We start from the raw sequence: 14,654 nt of genomic DNA, 5'->3' as shown, positions 1-14,654 counted from the left end.
GACAGATATACACTGTATATGTTTTTTTTTCCTGCAAACCTAATATGTGGTGCAATCTCCATCATATGGGACAAAATACTGAAAAAAGTTTAATACACAATTTATAAGTCCCTTGAGGGTATACCATAAATGTAGAGGTACATATGCAAATTACTAAATTACATGCAAACAACCCTAATATGAAATTAAAAACACAGGCACCTGATAAATGGTTGGTATACTCCCCCCCCCCCCTTCCTCCTGAGAATTTTTTAGACAACATAACTTAGTATACTTGAATTTCTAGTTTATCATACCGATACTTCGATATTTGATATCATTTTCCGTTTTTGTCTAGTTTTTAGGAATTGCCCCCTTTCGGTATACAGGCACCTGACGAATGGTTGGTGTAACCCCCTCCTTCTCCCTTCCTTTTGACAATTTTTTAGACAAGATAACTTAGCATGAATTCCTAGTCTATCCTACCAATACTTCGATATTTGATATCATTTTCCGTTTTTGTCAAGTTTTAGAGATTGGTATATCGGTATATAAAAAAATACTAAAGGTAAGAAACAAAAAATTTTGGTAGGATGGGCTATCATAGGCGATCAAAATTTTACATAGTTTAAGTTATATAATTATATAGGGAAAAATCGTTAAATTTTTTCTTGACAAGAAGTATAAAGCCATGGTTGTCATATTTATATAGATGTTTCCTCAATAAGTGTAGATTCATTTTTTTTTCAGATCATGACCCCTAAAGGTAGGAGGGGCCACGATACGAGATCAAAAAATTACACAGGAATATATTGGGGAAAATCTGCTGATAAAGAGCGTTAGTGCCAAAAGAAATGTGAGCGTTGTGACCCATTTGTCTCTTGTCTAATGTAGATATTCACACAGAAAAGTGCTTTAGTTTTAAGAACCCTCTATACACTGCACAATAAAGAGTTCTGATTCTGTGGTATTTTTATGAAGTTAGAGTAATCTGCCCTTAGATCTAAAATGAAATAAATTGAAATCTACAGTTTATCAATCAATTTCTAATCAATTCAAGCATTCTTAACATTTTGATAGGCCATGATAAATTAATTGAACACCTCATCTGCATGCTTTTTCCTAACTTAAGTAAACAACAGTGATTTCTGTTCATCAAAACTTTGTTGCCTTTGAACATTTCTCCTGGGGGTAAAAGCCAGGCACCCAATGTTGAAAACGATATAAATAAGCTCAATATTTACACCTTTATACAATATAATTTTTTCAATGTCCAAAAAACATTTTCGTTTAGTGTAGAGAGGGTCCTTAAGTCAAATTTTATGATAATTGTCATCTCGCTAGACTTTTAAGTTCACTTGAAACAAATTTTTGAAAACCCCCTGTCAGTGGTCTCTCTGTTAACTTTTCTGATTCTCGTCATTTCAAGAACCAGTGGACCAATTTTAACCAAGGACCATGGACCATTTTAAACCAAACTTGCCACAAAGCATCCTTGGGTAAAAGGTAATCAATTTTGATTAAAAGAAGGACCATGGTCCTTCCCAAGGGAAGATAATAAAGAAAAGGACATGAATAAGTGTTGTCATTTCAAAAACCCCAGCTCAAGAGCCACTAAGCCAGAAAAAGATAAAACTAATGTGAAAACTTTCTGATAAAGTATAAATTCAAAATTGTACAAATCTATCCCCCTCCCCCCGATCTGGTGATAGGGTGGAGATACAATGAGGAATAACGTTGAAAGGGGATTTTATAGGAAAAATCTTCGAATTTCCTTTTCCTCATAATAAAGGCAGGGCAATTATCAATTAACAAGCGGCCCAAGGGCCTTGAATCGCTCTTCTGATAAATTGACAACCTGTCACTTCTATTTGAAGCCTCCATGTATCTAGTATATTTAGATCAAACCTTAACAATCCAAAAATAGGTCACCATGACCTACATTTTGGCTAAAACACTTTAAGAACTCAAGATAAATCAACTGACAAAAAGTGATGATTCTAAGACAATTAGCATCTGAAATATTGAATTACATGTATCATCATAAAATTGAAAAGGTAAGTCACAATGACCTACTTTTCATTGACCTACTCTGAGGATCCAAAATGCATCAACAGACAAAGTTTGATGATTCTAAGCCATTTAGTACCTGAAATATTTATTTCTATCCATAAAATATCAAAAGTAGGTCACGGTGACCTACTTTCAGTTGACATTCTCCGAGAACTCAAGATGCATCAGCTGACAAAGTTTGATGATTCTAAGCCAGTTAGTACATGAAAATATTTTAATATAGCCATAGAATATCAAAAGTAGGTCACGGAGATCTACTTTTCAGTTGACATTCTCTGAGGACTCATGATGCCTGAAAAATTCAAAAAGTATGTCACTGTGACCTACTTTTTTTATAAATATGTTATAAGGTTCCAAGATGCATCAACTAACCATGTTTGATGATTCTAAACCTAAAAGTATCAGAAATAATGACCTTAAATGTTTTGGAAAAGATTAGTCGTAAAATTCAAGAAGAAGGTCAAGGTGACCTACTTTTCAGTTGACGTACCCCGTGACCTACTTTTGATATTTTATGACCTACTTTTGATATTTTATGGCTATATAGTTATTATTTTTAGACAGGTTATCTTTTTATTCTTGTTTGATATCTGCAAATAATCATCATTAGTCCCCAAGCGGTGAAACCGGTGGTTTCCCCCTCGTCTGTCTGTCTGTCTGTCCCACATATGTTTACTCACTGTTTTTGCTACACGCTTGCAGATATTGAGTTGGTTTTTGGTAAGTGAGTCTATTTTGATGAGTTACAAATCACCTGTATTTCGTTCCGCTTTGGTGATTTGTAAGGTGAACCAGATTACACTTGCTGGTAGGGAACTAGTATTGCTTATGCAATACTCTCAGAATAATTGTCAGTCCATGATTACACGTGAAACCGGAGGGGACCATAGGTGTTCTACTCGTCTGTCTGTCCGTCCCTTTGTCTGTCTGTCAGATTGTCCCACTTGGTTTTCCGCAATTTTTTCTATACGCTTGCAGATATTGAGTTGATTTTTCGTATATAAGTGTACCATGATGAGTTTTGCATTTAATTCCGCTTTGATGGTTTTGGGCAGAATTTTAGCCTTTTTGGGGCAGTATTGGCCATTTAAGTAAACATAAAATTATGCAATGCTGAAATATGTATTTGATATGTAAAGAACACTAATCAATTCATCATCCATTATGAAATTAAGAACAATGTAACGTTACATCATGCATAGTAGAAGTCTGACGGTCATTCTTAGATTTTCATATCACAATGTTGTTAAATTTAAAAAAAAATCTGTTAGAACTACGTTTGTTTTCCTTAAGTAAATAAGGAGCTTTGAAGGCTATTGATAACGAATTCGAGTTTGTTGACTTTGTCCTGGTGTCAGCCTATCTTATACTCGAGACCATATACATATAACTCCTCCAGTGCAAGCAACCTAAAGGTGTTGAGAACCGGAATTAAGGAATGGAATAGTTTTGAAAGCTGGACAGAGTTCAAACCAGGCATTTGAAGGTTCAAACCAGGAAATATATAGCCATTTGAAGGTACTAGTAATCTTTTGATAGTGTACATCTCCTTTTCATAAATCTATATAAGATACTTGTATCGCCTCCCTATACGGTGCATATCAGTATTATTCAATGTATACAAGAGTGACAGGGACGGAAGATCTTTTGAGTACAATTTACAAACTTCTTTGCTGGATAAAAAATGTTCTAAATCGTAGTAAAGACATTTAAAGTTTGAAACTTTTCATTGAAAGCTCGAAAGTGTAAATATTTATGGTTAAATCAATTTCGAATAAAAAAATAATTTCAACATATCAACAATATTTTTATCATGAAGGTTACAGTAAAAATGTCGGAGAAATCAGCATCTAGACAAGCTCCAAAAGAGAGCCAGAATTGGATCAGCAAACAAATCATGGCAGGTTTCGCATTGTGCACCACTCTCTTCCTAGGGGCCTACTTCTTACTGCCAATACCAGAGATACACATCCAGACCCCCGTGGACAGATTTGTTTTAACAATCCGGTGTCTCTTTGTGTCCTCACTTCCAATTTTGCTACTTATTCGATCCATTGGAAACGCACGTTTCAGCACTAGAGCAATTGACCCTGTCAAAGGTGGCGGGGAGGATATTGTGGATGTACCAAACAGAATCCTTAGAAACACCATAGAGCAGTATATAATGCACGCAGTGTCTATGTTGACCCTTTGTACATTTCTAGACGAAGCTTCTCTCAAAATCATTCCAATCTTGTCGGTGAACTTTGTAATATTCCGCTTGCTGTTTTGGTGGGGGTATCTCAACTCCCCTTTGAATAGAGCCGTAGGCATGAGTGGGACAGGGTTACCTATGATTTTAACCTATTTTTATTGTTTGTATTGCATCATCAAAAATCTAGTTTTTTGATTTTCGGTTTATGTTGCGAATATACACATGTATTGAGACTCATTTCATGTATTATTGTCTGAATGTATCTACAGTATTAGTTAAATGTACAATATTTTCTAGAATTTTTATGAAATTCATCTGAATTGTAAACATACATGTGTATTTAGTTTAGACGCGATTATAATTTACTGATGTTTAAATGTACACGTTAAATTGAATGTCACCGATGATTGGAACCTGATCTTCCCCACTAAAGAAACACTCAAGTAGTCCCTGCTGTAGGCCCCAGTCCGGTCCTTCTGTAAATACCTTTGTCACTCAGGTATAACATGTTATATTTAGATTAAGAATCCCCCCAAAACAAACAGAGCGTATATAGTGGAAATGGATTAACATACTTTGATTGCAATACTGGTACATTCTTGAAGCCTGAATGTCATTGTGATTTAAGAAAAAATGACATATTAAGAACATTTAATCAAAATGAAATATTTTTAACAAAAGCTAAATTTCTCAAGGGACTGAAAGAAAATGACCTGACCGATCGTGATCCACGTGGGGAGATGCGTTCTTTTCCGGAAGATCGTCAGTTTGTGGTCAGGGCAGGTTTGGCGGGGGTGATCTTTACGATTTTGTTTAGTTCCATTGGATACCTTGTGCTTCCATTCTCTACACCCTCTGCAGACTCTGTTCTTGTGAAGCTGGTGTACACTCTACGATGGCAAATGTTCCCTGCTTTCATGCTTCTATTTGGTGTGTTGTCTGTTATGTATCTGCGGTTTCAAAGTTCTGCAATAAACCCAGTGTTGGGACGGGGTGAGCACATTGTCGAGACACATCAGAGGTACCTTCGGAACACCACCGAACAACTGGGTCTTCATGTGATTGGACAGCTCGTGCTCTGTACTTATCTGACGTCACAATCACTTGCCATTATCCCAGTGTGTTCCACTTTATTTGTGATTGGACGTATTGCATTCTGGGTAGGCTATGTCAGAGAGCCTCTAAAACGAATGTTTGGCTTTATGGTAACCTTTTCTGTGACTTTAGGAAGTCTTTTATATTGTTTGTTTTGTTTTGTAATGTCCGGGCCAACATTTGCTCTACATGATTAATGTTATATTTATACCATTAATCGATCATAATCATGTATTAATACCTTAGGTCACAATTGTAATTGATATTTCTATGATCACATGTTTTATATTCTGAAATTTGTATACACAGGTTGAAAAAATAAATATCCATTCTTCGTGTGAAAAAAATTGTGTCTTATATTTCCAAGTGGGTCTTTAAAATGTTTTCTGATCAACAATACATTGGTGGAGGAGAGGGGGGTGGGTATCAGTTGGGTGCATTTAAGTTTGATTTAACCTATGATAATGATAATCTGTTTTCTCGTGTAGTCGTATAAAAAGCATACTCAGAACAGATGTAGAATGATTGTTACTCTGCAATACTTTTAATATGTGCACAAAATGTTCTTATAAAGCATATTCTTAGTACAATCAATTTTTAAACCAAGACACACTACTGATAAATAAATTGATGTTACAGGGCTTTCAGCAATCCTCATTTTATCATGTTGTAAATTTTGAATTTACTAGGTGTAAGTAAATGCAAAATTTACAGCATGATAACTATAATGTTGTATATTTTGCGTTTACCTTCACCTAGCATATTCAAACTTTACTACATTATTATCATTAGTTCTTATGATATCGTGATACTGAATTGAAATACACTTTAGTTAACTCTTCAATTGATCCTTAAATACTGAACTGCATAATTAGCTAAGCTTACAGAGTATTCCACATAATCAAGCATGTATATGTACGTCTAGCGACCCGTTATCAGAAACGAATTCGAATTCTCAAATGAGATGAATCCCTTGTCATGATAGATGTTTACCAAAACAAAAATACAATTTATAAATTCTAATGACACAGTTTAAACTTTTTGTCTACCTTTTTTTGGCTTGTGTCAAAACAATTTCTATAAAATATTGCGAATTTAAATCTTTCTTCCAGATGTCACAACGATGGGCCTTCTTTTGGTTACAATCTTACGATGGATGTATAGAACTACATGACAGACAAATGACGTGTGATTACCTTTTTATTATCATTAAGTAAAGTTATATATAATCCCACTGATATACATGTGTATTATGAAATAGAAAGGGTTAAGAAGATATCACAAAGTCGGAAGACGTTATGATATAAACCCTTATATGATGCTCGACTTCAGTGAGTTTACGAATGAGTTAACAACATTGTACACGAACTTCGTTCTTCAATTACAATCCTCCTCAATATTTTGGTTTAGTTTAAGTTTCCATACAGTGACCATAGTTTGGTTTATATTTCAGAGCCTCCTGTGATCTGAAAGCTCAATTTATACCTAAAACGCATTATTATATTATAATTTATTTCTAATTACTGAACATAACAGTTGTTTTGAAAGAGAAATACTACATGGGAGAGAATTCATCATACACTCATTACATGTTTATAGGACAGTATATATTTAATTGACCATGACTTACTTGGGTAAGTTTTCTGTAATTCGTCCCTTTGGTTTTTTCGTTGATCTTGAGACATTGCTGATGCTTTGGGGTCATCTGTGACTGTGGGTTTCGCAGATGCAGCATACTTCACACACAGCACAAACGTTACTATAAATGCACACTGCACCAAAATTAGAACGAATATGAATATTCTTTTGCCTTTCAGTTGCATTTTGTAGAATTTTTGGAGTAGATTCCAAATGAAGTGTGGACAGCTAGACAGTATTTGGGTGCTTGCTCCAGCGACGCGACCCAAGTTAATGCTAGTGAAAAATGGTGATCAGGCATGCAATAAGTTGTGATCGTGAAGAGTTATAGTAACTAAATGTTTGTGAAATATAACCAATCTAGTTAACATCTTCTTATCATGACAACTTAATATGATTTGGTTGAATGTTTTTCAGTTATTTCTTATAACGTTTTGTTGCATCCTTCTCCATAAATTAAATAGAGCGGGAAATTTTACTTTTTCATCTTTTACTGAGAAAGGCAATACCACAGATTAAAAAATTCCTCATGATTTTTTTTATGGTCAAAAGCGAAATTTACTCTTTTTCATTCAAATTGTCCCAGAATCATTTGTGAAAATCTGTGAAAAGGGTATAAAACGCAGACCCCTGGAAACATTCCGTAGTCAACTGAATTTAGTTTTAAAAAAAATAGAGGAACTGTAAGCACTGAGCTCACAAAATAATACCTCTGCCTCCGATATGTTTATAATAATTATGGCAATTCCATGTTTTGCTCGCAGGTGTTTGTGGACAGGACCCTGCTTTTACCTTTAACGAATGCCCCCCCCCCTCCCCTCTTTTAATGATTATTTCATAATTATTTTTTTTCATATAACTTTATTTTTTTTTTATCTCTTTCTACTTCATCTATATGTTCCTAATTAAAAACCATTGAAATTCCGACGCAAATGCAAATTCGCTCTTTATATATATACAGAGGTAACGAATGTTATTAGAATTTGCATCTGCGTCGTAATTTTGATGTGATTTTTTTTATCAGGAACATGTAGATGAAGTAGTGAGAGATAAAAAATAAAGAAAATTATATAATATAAATAATTATAAAAAAAATCATTAAAAAGGGGGGATGCATCGTAAAAGCAGGGTCCTGTCTACAAGCTTAGCACCTGTGGTTTTGCTATGGGATACCCGAAAAAAGGATCCGATCGAAAAGAAAAATAAAAGATGCACAAAGGCAGTATGTAACAAATATTCTGTAAAAGTCTCAATAGATTTTATTCAGTGGTATTAGATGAGTTGCAGATAAGAGATGTGTACCCTAAAGCATAACAGACGGACACACCCATCACTATACACTCCCTGCTTTTCAAGCGGGAGGGGGGGGGTGGATAAAAATAAAATTAAAAATAAATTTAAAAATTGAATAATTGAAGTAATATTGCTTCAAGCTATTTTGTTTGCTTCATTTGTAAAGAAAGGATTTCAATGATGCACCAGAACTATTTTGAAGAAAAAAATTCTGGCTCTGAGAGGGGGATACCTAGATAGTTCTATCGTTAATACAGTGTTTACGGTAGTTCCGGATCAGTTTTCATTTATACATTGGTAGTGAAAATCAATAACGAGATTAATATAAATATTTACGTACTTTAAGAGCCCCATTCTCGTACCTTTCATATAAAATGAGATTTATTAATTTATTACTCTGCTTTCATAAGTAACCGATGTGTATTCAACACCTAAAATTACGACAGTTTCGGATCACTTACGACAGTTGCGGATCACGCTAATTACCATTAGGTTCTCCCCAGCTTGATTGTTTAAAATATATATATTACTATACTATATAGTATAGTAGATATATATATTTTAAACAATTAAGCTGGGTAGTGTCTATTCTTATTACCAGTAACGGAATGTTTCGCACCGGTGCATGGTTTGCTACATGATGGTTTGCGCCGATTCTCTTTTGCGCTGATATTGTTTCGTTCCGAATACATTGATATGCTTTTTATGTTAAAGTTTATTACAAGTTTAGCTTTTAAAAAAAGCTTAGAGAGTCAGCCAGTGGATTTTTCTTTTTAGTGATAATGTTTAAAGCTTTAGGAAACCGAAATTTTGAATAAGAAAAAATGATTTCAGCATTATCTGTAGCCGATTTAGCCAGTTGATCCTTAAGTCTTGATAGTTTTTACGCATGGGAGCGGAGAGTTTGGGGTTAAAACGACCCCATGCATGCAGGTTCTCGTATTATTTTGTGAATTAAATACAAAAATCGAAAAGTTTAATTATTTATTTTCAAATATACATAGCATTATTTCATTAAAAGTCAGTAGCCGCTCACATCAGGCTGATCTAGAATTTTATGAAAAGGGAGGGGGGGAGGGTTTCGCCACAAAGACTTTTAGGCAGCTTCCAAAACCCCATACACTAACCTCGGACCCCATTTACATTACTTTTGCTTTAATACGTAACATTCTGTAGCCAGTTTTACAATTAATTTTCTATTTAATTTTTTTTGACAACTTTCATTAATTTTAAGACTTTCATTAGTCTGAACCCCCGGTACCACCAACCCTCTGGATCCGCCCTCTAATCTTGACAAAGTTGTTTACTCAAACTTTATTATTACATTAATATTTAGGGAAAAAGAGCGTTGAATTATTCCCTTTGTCATTTTCTTCTAGAAGGAGCTTTGCAAACTTCACTAACGGGTGTTAGTGAAACTTGCAAAGTGCTCTCTGGTAGAGATTGTCTCGGTAAACTTCACCCAGATAAAGGACATACGGAACCCCCTTATTAAGATTATAAATTAATGACAATTGCAAAATAGTGTTGTAACTTTTAGAATATAAAAAATAAATATTTACTGAACAACACAGGCATCATGCATGAAACATCATAAACGTCATAAACATGTAAGCTTTTAGAGCCTGTACTTTGCGTTTTATTTTATATTTTAGTCTATCGACTTTTCTTATTTTACCTAATTAAATTTAATGTTTTACTTGACATTTGAAATAATGTAGAATTTTGAAAATGAAATAAAACACTTTTACAAATTTATTACCAATCTTTTCATGCTTGCCAACCTGAATTTCCACAGTTTAATTTAATGATAGAAAGACGAAGAGACCCATGGGTCACAACGCTCACCTGAGTAACTTTAGCCCTCCTGTTCTTCACCAGGTTTTCCTCTTTGTAATACCTATTGTGGCCCCATCCTTTCCCCTGGGGGTCATGATTTGAATAAGATTCTACACTACCCCACGATGCTTCGACACAAGTTTAAGTTTTTCTGGCCAAGTGGTTGTTGAGAAGAAGTATTTTAATGATTTTTTCTATATATTTCAATGTAAAACTTGGGTTGCCTATTGTGGCCCCACCCGATCTCTGGGGGGTCATGATTTGAACAAATTAGATTCTACACTTCCCCAGAGTGCTTCCACATAAGTTTCAACTTTTCTGGCCCAGTGGTTCTTGAGAAGAAGGTTTTTAAAGATTTATTTCTATATATTTCAAAGTAAAATTTGGATTCCCTATTGTGGCCCCACCCTACCTCCGGGGGTCATGATTTGAACAATGTAGAATCTACACTGCCCCAGAATGCTTTCACATAAGTTGCAGCTTTTCTGGCCCAGTGGTTCTTCAGAAGAAGATTTTTAAAGATTTATTTCTTTATATTTCAATGTAAAATTTGGATTCCCTATTGTGGCCCCACCCTGCCCCCGGGGTCATGTTTTTAACAACGTAGAATTTACACCACCTCAGAATGCTTCCACATAAGTTTCAGCTTTTCTGGCCCAGTGGTTCTTCAGAAGAAGATTTTTTAAGATTTATTTTTATATATATTTCAATGTCAAATTTGAATTCCCTTTTGTTGGCCCACCCTATCCCCGGGGGTCCTGATTTGAACAATGTAGAATCTACACTGCCCAGAATGCTTCCACATAAGTTTCAGCTTTTCTGGCCCAGTGGTTCTTGAGAAAAAATTTTTTAATGACCCAACCCTATTTTTGTCTTTTCTTGATTATCTCCCCTTGTAAGAGGGCTTGGCATTTCACTTTAATAATTTCAACTCCCCTTCAGCCAAGGATGCTTTGTACCAACTTTGGTTAAAATTGGCCCAGTGGTTCTTGAGAAGAAGTTGAAAATGTGAAAAATTTTATAGACGGACGGACAGGTAGACAGACGGACGGACGACGGATAACGGGTGATCAGAAAAGCTCACTTGAGCTTTCAGCTCTAGTGAGCTAAAAAAAGAATGTAGCAGGCGAAGCCAGTGTGTCTCTCCCGATCTATCCATTGCATGCCTTTACAAATTATATTTGGTCAATTTGATACTTAACATCGGGATCGTATGCTTTAAATGAAAACAAAAATTAAACCAATAAAACTGAAAAGCTTCAAAATCTGAAATAATAAAATATTTATGCTGCAGAATTGAATACACATGTAAAATTGATTTAAGATACTTTTCAAAAGAGTTTTAACTGACGCGAAACTCTGAGTAAAATGAATTTATACAATTTTATGCTTTCTTGCGTAGAACACACGTTTTATGAATAGATGCGAACCTGAGTTACTGTTGAAAATGCCAGTGGCGGATTTAAGGGGGGCGCACCCGGCGCGCGCCCCCCTAAAATTGTCAAAGTTAGCGTAAATCATAGTTTCGTCGAGAAAATGTAAAAATTTCTACTTGGTAGACCTCATTTTTACCCTACAAAACCTCTAGAATCCAGGAGCTTCCTGGGGGCTTCGCCCCCTGGACCCACACCAGGGCTCCGCCCTGGACCCACTGGGGGCCTCAAGGCGGCCCCCAGACCCCCTGCCTACTTTTTGCGCCCCCTCTAACTTCAAATCCTGGATCCGCGCCTGAATGCAAACTACAAAACCCCAATATAGGGCGTTTTTCCAAAGAAATCAGCGCCAAACGCCTTTACTGTTTTAACCTGTATTTACATTTTATAGGTATATGGTGTTAAAATAGGGATTTCGTTGTTTAATCCATATTGATTTTACCGAATTAAGCGAAATCAACAGGAGTGACTTACTCTACGTCAATGATGACAATCTCCCAGAATCGCTTGCGCTACTTAGATTAACCAATGTCAGGGTACCAGTCTACCTCCCAGAATTCCAGGACACGCAAGCGCAATTGAAGTTCTTCGTATGATAACTAGTCAGCCCGTGGGCTGACTAATAATATATGTAAATAAATATAATTTTTTTTCACAGATTGGAATAGAAATTAAACTCTTTATCTAGGCCTTATTTAGAAAGATGAAGAAATAGAAAGTAAATTTCCACTGTTATATCAATTTGTTTTTTTTTTATGGGAAATATTTCAATAATTTGTCATTATGTATAATTATGAATATGAATTATGCAGTAAACGTGTGATAATCATTCATCTTTTAGGAAAAAAAAGTTAAATTAATTTAATATCGAACACCTGATCAGATTCCAACGAACATGACGAACCAGGCCATATTTTAAGTTTTGAAGCTGGTGATATAAAAAAAAGATATATATTGGTGAATTTATTTTAACAGAAGTAAATGTGATTTAAATTAAAATAAATATCAGACATGCATGTTTTTCGAAAAATAGATTGAAGTATAGATCGAGGCATCCATGCAATTCTAATGAATTAAGATTTTAAAAAAATCATTTATTAGTTGAATATCACCAACAATTTACAGTGGATTATAGAGGTTTAAAAAACAACATACAAAATGATAATTACGGAGTTTACTTTTTCTTTAAGACATAAGAAAATTATATAATAAATTTTTCTACATTGCAAATCCTTTAAAATACGCAGCTCTGATATGTACGTGACTGTGTTTGTTGTTAGTATTCTGTGCTGGAATGAGATTAAATAACAAAAGAAAATAAATATTTTATTTTAATTTTATTTTGATAACGTGTTCACCACATAAAAGTGACCATACAAAATAATACAGTTAACGTGATTAAACGATGTTTGAGACAATCCTTCTTGCGGAGTGAGGTGATCCGGAACTGCAGTAACGGTGGGTTCACAGTGTTTATTTGTTTTAAATATAAGGTTTAATTGATATAAGTTTCTTATATATGGTGAAGTAGAGTATATAACAAGTAAACATTTTATGAGGTTCAATCAATTCCTTACTCGTCTAATGTATAACAAAAAGAACAACTCTTCTTAAAAAGCACGTGTAAAACTGTCAAAACAACGATCTTTGTCTTTGGGGCGCTTTATTTCTGACGCAACTAATTAGGGCGAATTTGTTGCGCCTAAACTAGTTCAGGTTTTGGTTTAAGGTTTAAAACTAGTTTTCAAACTGGTTATAAGTTTCGATCCGGTTTACCTCGGTAAAACAAATGAACAGTTTATACAAGATGGCGTCTAAAAGATCCATGCATGATTAATTTCACAGGGACTTGAGACAATCTTAGCAAAATTGGGTATATAGTATAATATTATTATATATTAATACTATTATACTATATACCCGATTTTGCTAAGATTGTCTCAAGTCCCTGTGATTAATTATATTAATATTAATCATGTTAATTGGAAATTTAACGCGGAAATAATGCTGTTGATGAAAAAAGAGATAGAATTGCAATAATTTTATGACGTTTTTCATGTGCATTTACAATGTAGGAACTTTAATATGAAGAGCTAGAACAACATATTAACCAAATTACACATGCAAATAAAGTTAAAATCTTTTTCTTAATAAAAGAATCCAAGAAATTGTATTTTTTTTGTTCCTTGTTTATCTTACTTAAAAATGTAGTATTTACATTTATAATGCCTCAAAGATTCATCAAATGATCAATTTCTACATTTTTAACACATGGAAAGATAAAAACTTGGGTATTTATAATTATACTCTTTAGATTTCCAACATTAAAACTGTTTTTATAGTATGTTCTACAATTTACCATACATGTTAAAGTTTGTTCAAATGAATCAGAACTAATTTTTGAAAATTATCATTCAACAAACACCATTACAATATGCAGCATATATCTATTCTCTGAAGCTTTATATAAAACATCAGAATGTGTCATTAAAGTCAAAAAGATTTGTTTGTCCTCGAAAAAACAATCATCTATAACTTTTTTCTTTATTAAAATAGTCACCATCTTTCATCACCGCCATACTGGAATACTTCCCGCTCTTTCGTAAACCGAATAAACCACCATCGGAGGTGGTTTGGTTGGTTTAACGAACTGGTTTCAGTTACAGCAAAAACAAATGGAAAACCGGTTCTGGGTTTAAACTAGTTTAAAACCAGTTTGTGGAACAAATGAACAGTTTACAAAACTAGTTCAAAACTAAAACCAGTTTTTGAGAAACAAATTCGCCCTTAGTATCAAAATCGTGCATTGTAAAGTTGAACTGTTCGATTTTTTATTGGAAGTAGTAATGCCCCCTATTCTTCGCATGTGATATATTGATAATAATTTTTCTTCAACAATTATTTTTAAAAGAATTATTACACAGAAAAGTGATCCGGAACTACCGATGATCCGGAACTACCGTAAGCACTGTAATTGTCCTACGGACCCTGTTTAAGGGCTTGTCCCAAGACACAGTTAGATTATTGTAACTAAGGGATACCCCTCCCCTCACACCCATTTTCAGAAACCTGGCGACGACCCTTAAGCTTAGGACTAATTATACATGTAC

This window comes from Saccostrea echinata, unplaced genomic scaffold, assembly GCF_033153115.1.
Source record: "Saccostrea echinata isolate AGI-Se365-2 ecotype Australia unplaced genomic scaffold, CSIRO_AGI_Sech_v1 ptg000043l, whole genome shotgun sequence".
Lineage (NCBI taxonomy): Eukaryota > Metazoa > Mollusca > Bivalvia > Ostreida > Ostreidae > Saccostrea > Saccostrea echinata.
The sequence above is the reverse complement of the archived record's forward strand: the minus strand, read 5'-3'. Positions refer to the sequence as shown.